General features: G+C 43.2%; 1 long non-coding RNA gene and 1 other non-coding gene across 2 annotated transcripts; both read right to left on the bottom strand.

Annotated features, from left to right (window-relative positions):
- Window positions 1-8,813: 8,813 nt before the first annotated feature.
- LOC147350240 (U6 spliceosomal RNA) lies at window positions 8,814-8,920 on the bottom strand. Its single transcript, XR_015149284.1, has one exon. It is a non-coding gene; the product is annotated as a U6 spliceosomal RNA (small nuclear RNA).
- Window positions 8,921-11,745: 2,825 nt separating this feature from the next.
- LOC147350239 (uncharacterized) lies at window positions 11,746-13,404 on the bottom strand. The gene is made up of 2 exons (XR_015148670.1): window positions 13,266-13,404; window positions 11,746-11,838 (listed from the first exon to the last, which is right to left on the bottom strand). It is a non-coding gene; the product is annotated as an uncharacterized LOC147350239 (long non-coding RNA).
- Window positions 13,405-16,618: the final 3,214 nt, after the last annotated feature.

The raw sequence follows: 16,618 nt of genomic DNA, 5'->3' as shown, positions 1-16,618 counted from the left end.
GGAAAGCAAGGGAGAAATAAATTGGGAGACTGGGATTGACATATACACACTACTATATATACAATAGATAACTAATAACCTACTATATAGCACAAGAAATTCTACTCAATACTCTGTAATGGCTGATATGGAAACAGAATCTAAAAAAGGGTGGATATAACTGATCCACTTTGCTGTACAGCATAAACTAACAACACTGTAAATCAACTGTATTTCAATAAAAATTAATTGCAAAAGATTATTATCACTTACTGAATACATCAGTGTGTGTTCTTACCCTAGTTCTGGTAAATATTATCTATCTTCCCCCAGAGGGGAAAGAGGAACACATGCCAGCATGAACATGTGCCATTCAGGTCATTCTATCTGACTCCCCCAGGATAATCTGACCCAGGAAAGGCAAGCATTGCTTATGCGCTAGTTTTAGGAGTTTATCCAGAGCTTCAGGTCATTATGGCTAGAGAGGTAAATAGGCTGAAGAGCTGATACTGCTGAAATCGCATCCTTTCCCGAAAGTCTGGGATGAACCCATCAGATCTCAGGACAGAGGACCAGGGTGGCTGTTCGGCCCCTCTACAGACTGGAGCAGCTGAGTGTGGAACCCGTCAAGGCCCAAGGAGCAGGTCTCCTTCCACAATCCCCCTTCCTCCTCCCGGAACATCTACCCTCTGTCCACCTTAACAGACTGCCCCCTCTCCCCACCCCACCGCCCCCCCCACCCCCCCCACCCCCCACCCCCCCCCCCCCCCCCCCGTTCAAGAAGTAGAGTATTTGAATTCTACATTTTAAAAGAAAATCCCCAGGCGGCCAAATCTTTAAAAAAAAAAAGGAAGAAGAACATGAAAGTGAGTTTTAGAAGAAAAACTGGAAGAGAGAGCAGAGCTGTTCATAGGTCCAGAAAACAGAGTCCACCCCGCACCCCACCCCCTTCCCCCCAAGACCTGGACCTGACAGTCTGGGTCCTCCTCTGGCCACGCCCCGCTCCGTGGAGACCTACCCACTCAGAACCTGCATCTCCTTTTCCAGACCACAGCTTGGGTCCCAGAGACCAGTCTCTGCCTGAGCGTCCCAAGCCCCCTTCCAGAGCCTTCCCCAGGCTGGTTCTCTCAAGGGAGAACCTCCAGTAATCACACACCTATGCCCAAGAAGCAGCCACAGGGTGGCTGTTTGCAGACATGGAGCTTGGATGTACGGACTGGGGCTGCCGGGGAAGAAAGAGATGGGGGACAGGCAGCAGGCCGAGGGCGGGGAAACCTCACTTTCTGAGCCACGACATTCCTGCATGGCACCCCAGGAGCCGATAAGTTTTCATTCGAACCTGCCCTCTGTGCAGGTATATTTGTCAAGGCAGGAGGATGGAACATATGTTATTTAACATCCGGTCAGCCTGATTTATAGCTTGTAAATATTTAGATGTGGTACATGAGCCTTCATTCTTACACTTGCTGGGGCCCCACAAAAGCTAAGTGGGGGCAGGGAAGGGGAAATGGAGGGACCTTCTGGATCAAAAAGAACCAAAATTGTTTCTGTGCCATGTGGTGCATAGAACAGCATCTAGCACATAGTAAGTACCCAAAAGGTCTGTCAAAAGAAGGAAGCGAGGGAAGGAGGGAAGGAAAGAGAACAGGAAGGCTCTGTGTTAAACCTTCCATACCTTCAGGAGCTGTAGCACAGAGTCAGGAAAGTCAGAATTCAAATTCTGTTTCTATGCTTCTCCCTGAGTGTCCTCATACAATTTACTGGACATCTCTGAGCCTCAGGTCCCTCATCTGGAAAATGGGGGGGCTTTGTCTATCATATAGTGAAGCAAAGGTAAGTAATAGCTACTTACATCAACCCCTCTGTCATCATCATTTTCATTATATTCTCCATCCCTCAATCCCATTTAACTTATATTCTGAAGACCAACTTGTTTCAGACAATCTCAGGAAGGCTACTGCTACTGATGTGCCCAAAACAGAGAGTGAAACATTTTATGATCTCCATTTCCACCCCACTGATATTCTCAAATGCCCACCGACCACCCATAGTAGGTGCAGCTGGTGGACCACCCATACCACTGGGCACATGCTTTTCAATACTCAGCAGCTTGATTTCCAATGCCTGGCTCTAGCATTTTTTTGCATAAGAGCAAAGTCGACTAGAGGCCACTTTGCCACTTGAATGGCAGGACAGAAGTGTGGGACAGTAATGCCCAGAAGCAGCCTTCAGCCAATGTCAAATTCGAGTGGGTAGCAATACCCCATCTCTCTCACTCCCAGGGCAAGATAACTCTGAGTTACACATTCTATGCTGCTGCTGCTGCTAAGTCGCTTCAGTCGTGTCCAACTCTTGCGACCCCATAGACAGCAGCCCACCAGGCTCCTCTGTCCCTGGGATTCTCCAGGCAAGAATACTGGAGTGGGTTGCCATTTCCTTCTCTAATGCATGCATGCATGCTAAGTCGCTTCAGTCGTGTCCGACTCTGTGTGACCCCATAGACGGCAGCCCACCAGGCTCCTCTGTTCACGGAATTCTCTAGGCAATACTGGAGTGGGTTGCCATTTCCTTCTCCAGCACATTCTATACTGAATCCCAATAGAATCAGTTCCAGTTACCCTCAGTACTAACTTGTGGAAAAGGAATCCTTTGGTTGCTACACAAGTATGTATGAGTATAGCCACGCCAGTTACTATGACCAGCAAGTGTTTAATTGCTCAGTGTTCATGCCTTATGTGTGTGTTAATCCCTTAGTCGTGTCCTTCTCTTTGCGACCCCCTGGACTGTAGCTCACCAGGCTCCTCTGTCCGTGGGATTCTCCAGGCAAGAATACTAGAGTGGGTTGCATGCCCTTCTCCAGGGGATCTTCCCAACCCAGGGATTGAACCCACATCTCCAGCGTCTCCAGCATTGCAGGCAGATTCTTTACTGCTGAGCCAGCTAGGAAGCCCCCAGGACTGCCTTACTATTTGTTAAACATTTTGAAAACCACCTTTTCACATTTAACCAGCAAGTTGCTACCACAAGCACTTCTTGAAAAATGACAACAGCAACTTCACCTATAAAATAATAAATATTTATTATTTTTCCCTGCTTCCTACAAAGGCATTAAAATTCAATAATTAAGTGGTGGAGAACAGACTGTAAAAGATCACTCAGCATTTCTACCCACATACAAAAGCCAGCAAACACCATGGAGTTTTTATTGTCACTGTGGCTGGAAGATTTCCCATGTGTTCAAGGGAGGTATCATGACCCTACACAGTGTATCAAAGAGGGCATCTGCTCTCAAATACTTCTGTACTTGGCAGTGACCTCAGGGCTTGACAAATATGTTGTCTCCATGTTTTTATTTATTATCTCATAATCCTTTGAATGGCGACACATTCTGAGATTACAACAAATATATTAAGATCCCAATATGAATATAAGTAACCAAAAAGATGACCTAGATCTAGAGTGGGTGAAAGCCAATGCAAACTGTGGCTAAACTGGGCAGCTGTTTGCAATTAGATTCAATTAACACATTTTAAACAGCATTACGGGGGAACCCCTTTGAAGTGTGTTGCTCCGGGAAGGTTTTTTTCTTGAAAGGGGCTTCCTAATGGGAAGCAGTCAAAATGCACAGCTGAACAACTTAACTTCCTATTTTGACTTGAGTGCCACATAGAGTTCACAGTTTTAATTCATTTTCCCCACTTATGTGTATAAATATTTCAAACATGTAATGAAATGTCTGGGAAGGCATCTTTGCTGAAAAGAGTATTTGTGAAGCCAGGAAGAGGGAAGAAAGGGGCTGAGCTCCTGCACTCTTAACTTGCATGCGTTGAATTGCCAATCTCTACTAGAAATGCAACATTGTAAAATCATAACCATTCATTTAATAAGCACATCAAAGCACTGTCTATTGCGAATGAAAAGCTACATGAGAATGAGAACCTAGTCTCCTTTCTCCTGTATCTCTACTACCTGCACTGGCACACAGTAGGCCTACCAAAAATACTAGTTAACTGAAGGAACGGATGGATGGGCACTGAATGAATAAGCAAATGCATGAATGAAGTAAATAAATAAATAAATAATATACACGTGTTTGGAAAACACAAGCTAAAGTCCCTAACCCACGTATATGCGTGTGTGACACAGAGCCACACGCATATTCAGAGAAAAGGAGAGAGCTGTCTTAATTCTTCTAATTAGTTTGCTGGTCCTGCCTATTTGGGGATAATTTGGGAGTTAAACTTTAGCTTCATTTTCATGTCTGACAAAAAGCTGAGGAATGCAAAGTTAGGTAGAATGCACCTAGAATGGTCTGTGACAATTAGCACTAAAAAAATATGTGAGGACTAATGGGATGCCCTGGTGGCTCAGTCAGTAAAGAATCTGCCTGCAATGCAGGAGACCCTGGTTCGATTCCTGGGTCGGGATGATCCCCTGGAGAAGGAAATGACAACTCACTCCAGTATTCTTTCCTGGAGAATCCCTGGACAGAGGAGCCTGGCAGGCTATAGTCTATGGGTTGCAAAGAGTTGGACACAACTAAAGCAGCTTAGCGTGCAAGCACACACCCAGAACAAAAATCCCAGGGGCTGCACCTAAGACCCAACACAACCAAAGAAACAAACAAATATTCTAAAAAGAAGAAGAAAACGTTGATGCTAAAAAGGAACTGAAGCTATGACATCCGAAAGCAAAAGAGCTCTGACACTGTCCATGTGACAATGTCTCGGGTCGGAGGGAGGCTGGAGCAGAGCTGGGTGCCATTAGAGCCTTATAATGACAAGTTCCTGCAACTTGATAATTTAGGGACTTGTAATGTATCTGTCCACACATCAGCCAGTTTCAGAGCCAATGGTGTACTCCTCGAAGACAACCTAGAAACCTGGAAAATCCAAGATGAATGGTCTGTTAGCATAAAGGATCTCAATGGCTTAAATCCTCCATATATCATGCCTGCATGAAAGGCTTCCTGTGTAAACAGAGGAGCAAGACCACACTGCCTTGTATCAAGCCCTGCTCAGCTTGTTTAAAAGGGGCATTATTTTCCACTGCGCATGTGGTTTCTTCACAGTTTCACTCACACACACACACAGCCTATCTGTGCACAAGGCATAAAACTCTTCGGGCAGGCTCTTAAGTAATAAAGGGCTTGCTATGCTAAGTCACTTCAGTCGTATCCGACTCTGTTCGACCCCATAGACAGCAGCCCACCAGGCTCCCCCATCCCTGGGGTTCTCCAGGCAAGAACACTGGAGTGGGTTGCCATTTCCTTCTTCAATGCATGAAAGTGAAAAGTGAAAGTGAAGTCGCTCAGTCGTGTCCGACTCCTAGCGACCCCATGGACTGCAGCCTTCCAGGCTCCTCCGTCCATGGGATTTTCCAGGCAAGAGTACTGGAGTGGGGTGCCATTGCCTTCTCCGAATAAAGGGCTTAGCCTTTTTGTATTACCTTGGGGAGCTTAAAGCTACAGATGACACTGATGCTTCTATGATACCTACTGGTCAGGCTTCCATCTCTCTCTCAGCTGGTCATCAATATCGCTTCCCTTCCTACTGCCTTCAAATCCTGCAACATTCAGTCCATTTGTTCTTGAACCTCAGTAAACAAAGGTGCTTATTTTTGGTTTTGTTGTTATTTAGTCCCTCAATTGTGTCTGACTCTTTGTAACCGCATGGACCGTAGCCCGCCAGGCTCCTCTGTCCTTGGAATGTCCCAGGCAAGAATACTGGAGTGGGTTGCCATTTCCTCCTCCAATGGATCTTTCTGACCCAGGAATCAAACCCATGTCTCCCATATCTCTTGCATTGGCAGGTGGATTCTTTAACCCTCAGCCACCAGGGAAGCCCTCTTTTTGGTTTACTTGCTCTGGGATAGGGTTTCTTTTTAATTAAGTAGTAATTATATACAAACATTTTATGACAATTCTGCAACATATGAGATTCAAATCCATTTCTATGGACTCCCAAGCCTTAGGCTCATGGCAAAGGCCTTATGACTGCATGATGGATATGGATGAATTACTCATAAAAGTCAGGAGGAAGAGAGGGAGCAGAAGGTATTGCATTGAGAACAGGCTTTATGTTCATAAAGTTTATGAACACTCCAGTTTATGCTGTGGTAAGGCAATGGCAACCCACTCCAGTATTCTTGCCTAGAGAATCCCATGGACAGAGAAGCCTGGTAGACTACAGTCCATGGGATCACTAAGAGTCGGACACAACTGAGTAACTTCACTTTCACTTTTCACTTTCATGCACTGGAGAAGGAAACGGCAACCCACTCCAGTGTTCTTGCCTGGAGAATCCCAGGGACAGAGGAGCCTGGTGGGCTGCCATCTATGGGGTCACACAGGGTTGGACACGACTGAAGTGACTTAGCAGCAGCAGCAGCAACAGCAATACTACCAAAATCTCAAAGGCATCTTTCTCACTCCACTACACCCCCATCATCTGTAGCCAGGTATGTGGCAGGGGAAAGGTCTGCTTGGCCTCACACCAGCAATGACACACTTGGGCTGGTGGTGACACACATCACCTCCGTGTGCATCTTACAGCCCAGAGCTAGTCATGTGACCCAAGCACAGCCACTCAACTACAAGGGGGCCAGCATGTGAAACCCTACCATGTGCCAGGAAGTCACAGAGCCAGAAAGATTTGGGGAACAGCACTCTTGACCACAAAGACAGGAGGAAAAAAGGAAGTAGAAGCCAGTAACTGACTACCTTTGAGAAAGACACACTAGGAGATCTTACCCACCATCATTGACCTAACCCTAGTTCCAATTTAACAGCAATCTACCACTGCCTATAATATCCTGCAAAGCAGAGAGTATTTCCCCAAACATATTTCAACCTTCAGACTAATATTAAATAAATAATCATGCACTTCTGTAAGACTGAGGTTTTGGTAGCAGATGGGTGTTGCTTTGTAATTTAAAAAGAAGATTTTTGTTTTAATTATAAGATTTTTTTAAAGTGTTCATTTGCTATGAAATAGGCATTCTCATATATTAATTTTAGTAACAAAGTTGGTTGGGTCTTTCTGGAATATTATTTATTGTATGTGGAAAGAACATTTTAAGTGGTTCATTGCCCTTTGACTGCATTTCTATGTCTAGAAATTACTCCTTAGGAAATAAGCAGAAAGGCAGATAAATATCAGGTAAAAATATATTTTCTGTAGCATTATCATTAATGCTCCAAACTGAAAGTAACACAAATGTCCAATAAAAGAGGATTGATCCAATAAATTTTGCAATATCCATATGCTGGAATATTGTGTAGCTACTAGATGAAGTAGCTCAGCAAGCTGCTGAATGCATATGATTGACTACTGACATTCGGAATCACAATTACGAGGCTTATCTAGAAGTATGGAAAAAACAACATGAAGTAATAACAGGACAAAATAGAACTCAATAATACCCATTAAAATTATCTATGAACTAAAGCAGGTCTGTATCAAATTCAGAAGGGATTAGGGCATACACATGACATTTCAGGTGTTTGGGTTTTTCTGCTGATTGCAAATTTGTGATCAGATGTTTTGTTCAACTCTTGTTCAGTTGCTGAAAGGAAAAGAGGAGAAAAGAGAGAGGAAGGGAGGAGAGAGAAGGAAGGGGGATGGTGAAAATGGACGGTTCAGGTAGAAAGGGGAGCAGAGGCAGAGGAAGATGGTTTAGAAAGCTCCCTGCAGTGGCCACCGGAGCAACCTGTGCTCCCCACCTCACCCCACCCCTGCAGAACACTGAGCAGACTCCTCATCTGTGAGCTACACACATGCAGTGTGATTTCATCCACCAAAAAGTGTGAATTTTTTCGGTTCATTAAATACACAGAAGGTATAGAAAAGACCTACACTCACATATACACATGCTACTTAGAAGGAGCTTTGGCATTTAAGTAGTGTGGCTACCTGGAAGGTTCACAACCATCCAGTGAACTAGCTGAGCATTTCTAGGGGTGTGTGCTGCTTGGTCTGGCCAATAACCAGTGAGTACCCATGAGCAAGGCTGAGTGACAAAGGTCTGGGCTTCACCAGACTTTCTGAACTCCATCCTTGAGGGTGAAACAGAGGACTCAAGAGTTAGTAGTAGTAGTTCTTAAACAAGCCAGAAACTCTTCTCAGCTCAGTAGGCTAGCAACAATGAGGTACCATCACATTCCCCCCTCCCCCCAGAAAGGCTACAATTAAAGACTCCCAATATCAAGAGTTGGTGAGGATGCAGGTCAACTGAAGTCTCCTTCATTGCTAGTAAGAGTATAAAATGGTGCAACCACTTTGGAAAGCTGTTAGGCTGCTTTTAATGTAAGTCCACTCCTAGGTACATACTTAAATGCAGATGCCTAAAAAAGTCTTGTAGAAGATTGGGCATGGTGACGAGTCATAATAGCTCAAATTCACTCCATCGGTTTCCTTTCTCTGGGATGATGGACTGCCCAGGACAGGGTTTTCTCACGGTAGAGTCCAGGGGCACCAGAAAGCAGAGAAGGCTTGCCTCGCATCTTGAAGCCCCACTGAGAACCAACCCATGGTCACTTCAGTCCTTTTTCTGTTGGCAAAGCGTTCACTGAGCATTTATTACAGACTTGACTCTTCTCAGGCATTTTAACCTTTGAAAGTGAAGTGAAAGTATTAATCACTCAGTCGTGTCTGACTTTTTGAGACCCCATGGACTGCAGCCCTCCAGGCTCTTCTGTCCATGGAATTCTCCAGTCAAGAATACTGGTGTGGGTTGCCATTCCCTTCGCCAGGGGATCTTCCCAACCCAAGGATCGAACCTGGGTCTCCTGCATTGCATGCAGATTCCTTATCACCGAGCCACCTGGGAAGCCCAAAAATATGGTACACTTCATGAATTTGCACATCATCCTTGTGCAGGGGCCATGCTAATCTTCTCTGTATTGTTCCAATTTTAGTATATGTCCTGCTGAAGCGAGCACAATGAGGTAGATACAATAATTATCCCCTTATATAGATGAAGAAACTGAGACGTAGGGAAGTTAAGCAATTTTTAAAGTTAAGAAGTTAAGCAATTCAAAGATCTGAATGCCGAGTCAGTTTCAGAGCTCCTCACGCTGAACCAGGATTTAGAAGACCCAAGGTCCTGCCTGCCCTCTCCTGGCACACAAGCCTGGGGAATGAAATGAGTTGAGGCATAAATTTTTTAATGGCTTGAAAAAGTCACTTAACCTATCTGGCTTTCAATTTCTTGTATAAAATGAACGTTACATTGAATCTCTAAGCTCACTTCAGGTATAAATTTAATGCCAAAGTTCTGTAAACTCAGTAGAACACTTACGGTTAACTGACAACAGCTGTAAATGGATAATCTGCTAATCACTAAAAGCAAGCCCACAAACTACCCCTGATTTCAAGCAACTATTCTTAAAGTTTCTTTATGTAAAATAGATACCAATTTAATTCTCATTTTTTAATATTGAATATTGCTTTTTGGCAGATCCTTTCTGGTACGGAAAAGTAATTCCTTGTAAAAATTAGATCAATTCTCCCTGTTAATGCAGGATTTCACTTCAATCTTTCACTGCAAATTACAGTTCCCAGGGAAGCAGAAGCAGGCTTCTGGCACATGGGTTTTACCCTCTTCATTCTGTGGGTGGGGGGTGGTTAGAGCACAGTTGATACCCCAGGAGAGCTCCCTCTGGGTGTTCACACATGCGTGCAAATCCCATTCCAGCAAGAGCAAGAGGAAGGGCTGAAATTGTATCACGGCCTATTGTTACTTAAAATAACCTCCTAGTGTTCTCTGAGGATTTTTTAAAAACACTCCTCTGATCTCCCAAAACAGACTTACAGACTTAGAAAGCAGCTAATTTCCACCTGTTTGCATTACCATACTGTTTGGGAAAACAGGATAAATGGATGGGTAAATGTGTAAGCAGATGGGTGGATGGGTAGGTGGGTGGATAGGTAGTTGAACAGGTAAGTAGATGGCTGGGTGGATGGTCAGACTGGACAGATAGACCGGTAAATACACACGCTGTACCAACGTCAGGAATGCCTTTTCCATCCCACTCTCTTTCACCTAATTAACCCCTATGTACATGTCAGTTCTCCTCTCAAACATTGCTCCCTCCAAGAAGCCTTCCCTGATTCCCCAGTCAAGGTCAGATCCCTTTGCTCTCCTTTCACAGTGCACTGTTCCTTTCTTCAGAGCGCTAATCTATATGGAGTTAGGCACTGTCAGTACAATCAAGTAGATGTTTAATGTCGATATCCTCATCCAGGCTGTAAACTCCGTGAAAACAGGGAGCATGTGAGAAATGAAAGGGAAAAAAGTGAACAACCAAAGCAGGCTATGAGCTTTGAACTTCATCATAAAGAGGTTTCTGCTGTAATCACAGAACTGCCATATTTAAGAAAAGAAGAAACCTTCAAGGTCAAACGGTACTCACAGAATGAAAGAACCAGAGTTCTGAGGGAACCTGTGGTTCAACCTCCCACACAATGTAGGAATCTCTGCATTGTAATGAGATCTGACCTGTATGAACAAAGTGGATGAACAAAGTGTATAATTCTTTTCAGAGTAGGCATTTACTTCCTTGGGAGACATCATTTGTTGCTCTGGTTACCCTGAAACCCTAAGACATTTAATTTAGTTCACATAAGTGATGATTTTCTTCTCGTGCTTTTTCAATCAATTAATAATTCTATCTATCCCAGTGCAAGGCATTAGCGATGTGTGTGTATGTGTACACCCATATATTAATTATGCGGAAATCAAATTTTTACCAATGAAATCATTTAAAGTGCACCAAAGTGTTTCACTCTTTAAAGGAATTTTAAGGTAAATTCTAGACTATTTTAAACTTTAGGTTATCTGACCCCTGATGTGTGTACTTTGAGTCTAGATTTTTAATCTGAGCTTTCTGAAAATGAGACACACCTCCAGCACTGGATTTTACAATGAAGAGATTCCTCAAAAGGATGACTGGGAGCACTTTATCATAATATTTACTAGATGAAGATTAAACTGGTTCTCCCTAGTATGTCCCAGAAGACAACCCTGAGTTCCTCCCTCCTACTCTGTCTCAGGTTAGTGAGGTGGAGAGTCCATCCTCCACTCAGACCTGACCTTGCTGCCCAACTACAATGTAGGTGTCCATCTACAGATGCCTACGAGGACAGCTTGCATGGCATGTGGAGGATTCATCTGAGTGTTCTTAGGAAATGAGCTCATCAGCTATTCCCTGAACCTGATGCCAGCCACACGACTTGTAGCAAGGAAGAGACTAATGTGATCAACCCTGTGAGTGCAGGCAGCACTATGCCCGATCCCAGAGACCGGCTTCATGGTTGGTCTACAAGCTGAGCACAGCAGTCCTCCTTTCCTTCGCTAGAGGCTGGGCTAGGGTGGACCTGTGAGCCAACTCTGGGGCGTGAAGGGAAGGCTGCTAGGGGAGTCTCAGCCAAGATGCTCCTCCTTGATAAAAGCAGAAAGGGCTGGAAAGAGATGCCCTTTCTCTCCATTCCCTTCATCCTTCTTGTTTGGACACTGTCCTGTTTTGGGACACTGTCCTGTGAGAACATGACTTTTGGAGTCCTGCGCTATGAAAGGAGGTACTACTGACACATGAATACCAGAATCCAGAGCACAAACATCAGGTCTCAAGTGATGTCGTGGAGTCAGAGCACCAATCCTGGGGCCTCGCATATCCAAGAAAATGAATGCTAAATGTCTTCATGGTTGCAGCCACTGTTAATCCAGCTCTCAGCTACTGGTAACCAAATGCACTCTTGATACAAATCACAACATAGTCAATATTTTATATCAGTGTGGCACATCACTTTCTTCAAAATTCTTTTGTATCCATGACCTCGTTCAATCTTGCCAACAATCCTGAAAGGAAATAGCGCAATTACTATTATCTCTCATTTTACAAATATAGAAACTAGGATTTTGAGAGAATTAGTCTTGTGTGAAAAAACAAAAAGAAACAAGATTAAAACAAATTCAAGACTCTTTGCTTTAGTCCATGGCAAACTATGGTCCCCAGGGCAAATGGTCAACTGGCAAACTAGGAATGCTTTTGCATTTTTAAATGGCTGGGGGGAAAAAAATGAAAGAACAGTAATATTTTGTGACACAAGACAATTACATGAAATTTCAAATGTTAATACCCATAAGTAAAGTTTTATTGGAAAACAGTCATGCTTATTCATTTACATATTGTTTATGCCTGCTTTAGTGCCTCAGTTACAGAGTCACTGAAACAGACTCTATGGCCCACAGAGACTAAAATATTTACTACTTGGCCCTTTACAGGAAAAGTATGCTCAGCCCTGGGTTAGTACTATTATGCCCACTCAAAAAAACTCATGTTCCAATCAAAACTGTGTTAAGCATGTAGGACACCATATTTTACATCCCAACACAGTGATCTGAGGTTTGGTTCACTTTGGTTTGCTGTTTGTCTTTTTTTTTCATCATCTGAATATAACCTACTGACAGCTTCATAATCCCCAGACTACCCAGATAGGAGCAGGGAAATGTCTTGACTAACTGCTAATTAATCAGTCTGGCTTAAATTCTCTCCTCCGTAAACACCAGAGCACATCTGTTTAAAAAAATATTTTGATGAAACAGTCCCTCAATCATAAAGAAAAAAACTAACATCCCAGTCATGCCAGGCTGCAGGAGTGTTTCTTCTCTGAGAATGGCCATTACATGAGTGTCAATGAATCATGCTAAATTTGGTGCTAAACATACAGACTTCCTCTATGGCAAAATTATGGGCAACCATATTATGTAAATCAAGGTTATGCAAATCACAAAAAGCAGATATAAAGCAAATACATCATTTTATTTCATAAGTCTTTTCTTGCTTGGATCTTAATAACATTACATGTAATCATCAATATAGTTCACTGAGAAAATATATACAAACGTCATATAATACCTAGTACATATTTTGTGCTCAAAAACTAGTTGAACCTGAAATTCCATGAATCATGAGAAGGAAAATTTTTAAACCACTTAATTGTTAAAATAGATTTAAAAAAAAAAATATGCATCTTTAGCACATAAATTTGAGGAACAGGTAGTCTACTAAAATCCATCTGAAAATAAGTTTTTTCTCACTCTTGTGGCTTTGGTTTAAACCACTTCATAGAACCCCTAAACATGCCTTAAAAGATACAATGCCAGCTCTATTCCAGCCAACATGGTTTTGCTATGTTTATAAACCTTTGCACTGTTATAACACAGAGACAGCATGCTAGTCTATAAAGATGCTTTTAAGAGTTTTAAATTAAAATTACACTCACCCCACTATCATCATCAAGTAAAGGCTTGGAGTTCTCCATGATAAAAGGTTCTTTTTAGGACATTAGAGCTCTAGGCTCCCTGTCACCCAGAGAACTCAATGTTTTGAGTTTATCTGCTCCCTCTGCTGCCTGGTTCTGTGGTAATTAGCAGGCTCTTGGAGCTGGGCTGACATCTCATGTGATAGAAGTAAGTATACTAGCAAAGAGGTAAACACAAACAGCTGTGTTCACTCCAGCAATGTTCAAACCTTAAGCTAAGGGAAAGTGCTGAATCATAAAGGAACAAACTGAGGGATAATAACTCTTTCAAAATTCTAACAAAGGACCTAAAGGTTACATCCGATAGGACCAACCATCCAAAAGTAAAGGGGCTGTAAAATATGCAGACTTTTCAAAGATAATAGCTGAACATTTTCTTTCTTTCCTAGACAAAAGCTTTTTTGTAATGACTACAAATTCTCTGGAAGAATTGATAAAAGTTAAGTCGTTTCAGTCATGTCTGACCCTTTGTGACCTCATGGACTGTAGTCTGCCAGGCTTCTCTGTCCAAGGATTCTCCAGGCAAAAATACTGGAGTGGGTTGCCATTTCCTCCTTCAGGGGATATTCCTGACCCAAGATCGAATCTGCATCTCCTGTGGCTCCTGCATTGGAGACAGATTCTTTACCACTGAGACACTGGGAAGAACTGATAAGAATCCAGTAACTGTGTTCCCTGGGAATGGATGGCTTAAAGGTGGCAGGGGAGAAAGAATCACTTATCAATGAAAACGTCTTTGTGCCTTTTGAGAGGTGTAACATGTGCAGGTATAATCTAGCCAAATAATTGCATAATTTAATTACATTTTTTAAATTACATACTACACACCACACAGGCCACAAATAGATCAAAGCTACTAAAAGCACACAATGCAAGTTTTGACTTTTAATGAAATTCTTCCCATCATTTAACAAATACCATTTATGTGCGGCAGAGGATAAGATGGTGAGATAGCATCACCACCTCAACAGCCTCGAATTTGAGCAAACTCTGGGAGATAGTGGAGAACAGAGGAGCCTGGCATGCTGCAGTCCAGGGTCACAAAGTGAAAGTGAAAGTCACTCAGTCGTGTCCGACTCTTTGCAACCCCATGGACTATACAGTCCATGGAATTCTCCAGGCCAGACTACTGGAGTGGGTAGCCTTTCCCTTGCTCCAGGGGATCTTCCCAACCCAGGGATCGAACTCAGGTCTCCCATATGGTAGGCAGATTCTTTACCAGTTGAGCCACCAGGGAGGCCCAAGAATACTGGAGTGGGTAGCCTATCCCTTCTCCAGCAGATCTTCTCGACCCAGGAATAGAACCAAGGTCTCCTGCATTGCAGGTGGAGTCTTTACCAGCCGAGCAACCAGGGGAGCTACCATGGTCACAAAGAGTCAGACACAACTTAGAGACTGAACAACAATTTTTATGCTAGATACTAAGGATGCAAAAATAAAAAATATGGTTGCTACCCTTGCAGAATAATTGGTCAAATGCATGCAAGCAATTGTATATAATGGGTACAAAGTCCAGCAGGACAGCGGAAGGATGCTCAATAAACACTGGGACATGTATTCTCAAATGTGTATTTCAGCCTCCTACAGTCACCTTGAGACACTGTTTAACCCAGGAACAGTGTTGTTCCTGTTCAGCATTGTGAGGTCCTCTTTTGGAATCAGTTTGCAAGCTCTATCAGTTGTCTGTTGCCAGAACAATGGTGTGTAATAACCACAAAACCCCAGTAACATACAACAGGAAGTATTTATTGCTCATCTCTGGAGTGATCAGAAAGGCAGCTCTGATGATCTTTGCTAGGCTCATTTACATGGGTGGAGACAGGGAGGGTAGGAGTCAGCTGGCTATCAGCTGACTTTGGCTGTCATTTGTCTCCCATTCTTCATTAGGCTTGCCCAAGCGTGTTCTCATGGTTAATGGCAGAGGTTTGACAGAATCAGTGGAAACATATTGGCCTCTTGGGTTGCTCAAAAGTGGCAACCCTCAGTACCATTGCATTTCAGTGGCCAAAACAAGTCACGATGCTGGTTCAGATTCAAGGGATGGGGAAATGGACTCTACTTTTATAGTGACACGACAAAGAGCATGGCTACAGAGAAGGGTGAAGAATTGAGCCCATCACTGCAATTAACCACCGGTTTATACCAGAGGAGTAGTCTCTAAATCTGTCTCTCTAGTCTCTATCACTAGAATTTATTTCAGATGACTTGGTCTTTGCCCCCAATTAAATCCACCTTCAAAATCCAGTTAATTGCCACTGCTGAATAGGGGAATGCTAGTTCATGCCTTTTTATGTCCCTTGACAACTGCCAACACAAGGCCTTGGGAAGGGAAATGCCTGAACGATTTATATTGGATGAACAAATACATCCACACATCCTAAAAGTGCTTTGAGCAATAGCTGCATACTAGGACATTTAGCCTCCTCAGGTGACCATTTTGAAACGGATATCACATTTTAACATGTCAGTGCTCCTGTGTTTGTACAAAAAAGCGATCCATTACATTTAGGTCACGCTTCCCTGGTGGTTCAGATGGTTAAGAATCCACGAGCAATGTGGGAGACCCCGGTTCGATCCCTGGGTTGGGAAGATACCCTGGAGCAGGGCATGGCCAACCACTCTTGCCTGGAGAATCCCCATGGACAGAGGAGCCTGGTGGGCTACAGTCCATGGGGTTGCAAAGAGTCGAACACGACTGAGTGACTAAGCACAGCACATATAGGTCATATTCCTACTATCAACATTGTAAAGCCCATGCTTTATTCCACTTACCTTACTTTTACCTTTTGTTTTTCACTCAGATGTCTAAAATGCACTTTCAAACCTTTCATCCATTATTTTTTGAATAATGAAGTCATTCTACAAATATGCTCTTCCCTAAACTTATGTTGGGTATATTAGGCACTGATCTTGCACTGGCTGGAGAATGACTCTCAAGAGGATAACAATAACCTACCTTAGGGGTTGTTCTGCAAAAAGTTACATGATGGATTCCTCGAAGAATGGTCTGCAAATGTGCTTTTTGTAGTATTAATTCTTTACATTTCTCAAGCTGACTTTCTCTCACAGAACGCCCAGCACTTCACATATGGTTGGCCAGATCCTGCTGGAGGGTAAATTATGCCCCAGGAGTCAGTGAATTTCTTGGTGGAGGTATTAACTCTTTTTGGGTCACTAGGGTTCCACTTAGAGCACTGCAGGAGGGCAGTCATTTATCAAATAGCACCTCAGCAGCCAGAAGGTATTACATGCAGCATAAATTATTCCCAGGGAGTCCTTTATGAACTCAGAAAATCTGGTTTATTATCTCACCT

The sequence above is a fragment of the Bos grunniens genome, chromosome 20 (genome assembly GCF_055505025.1).
Source record: "Bos grunniens cultivar Pamir isolate PY7600 chromosome 20, Bosgru_T2T1.0, whole genome shotgun sequence".
Classification (NCBI taxonomy): domain Eukaryota; kingdom Metazoa; phylum Chordata; class Mammalia; order Artiodactyla; family Bovidae; genus Bos; species Bos grunniens.
Note: the sequence above shows the minus strand (reverse complement) of the source record. Positions and strands in the feature narration are given on the sequence as shown.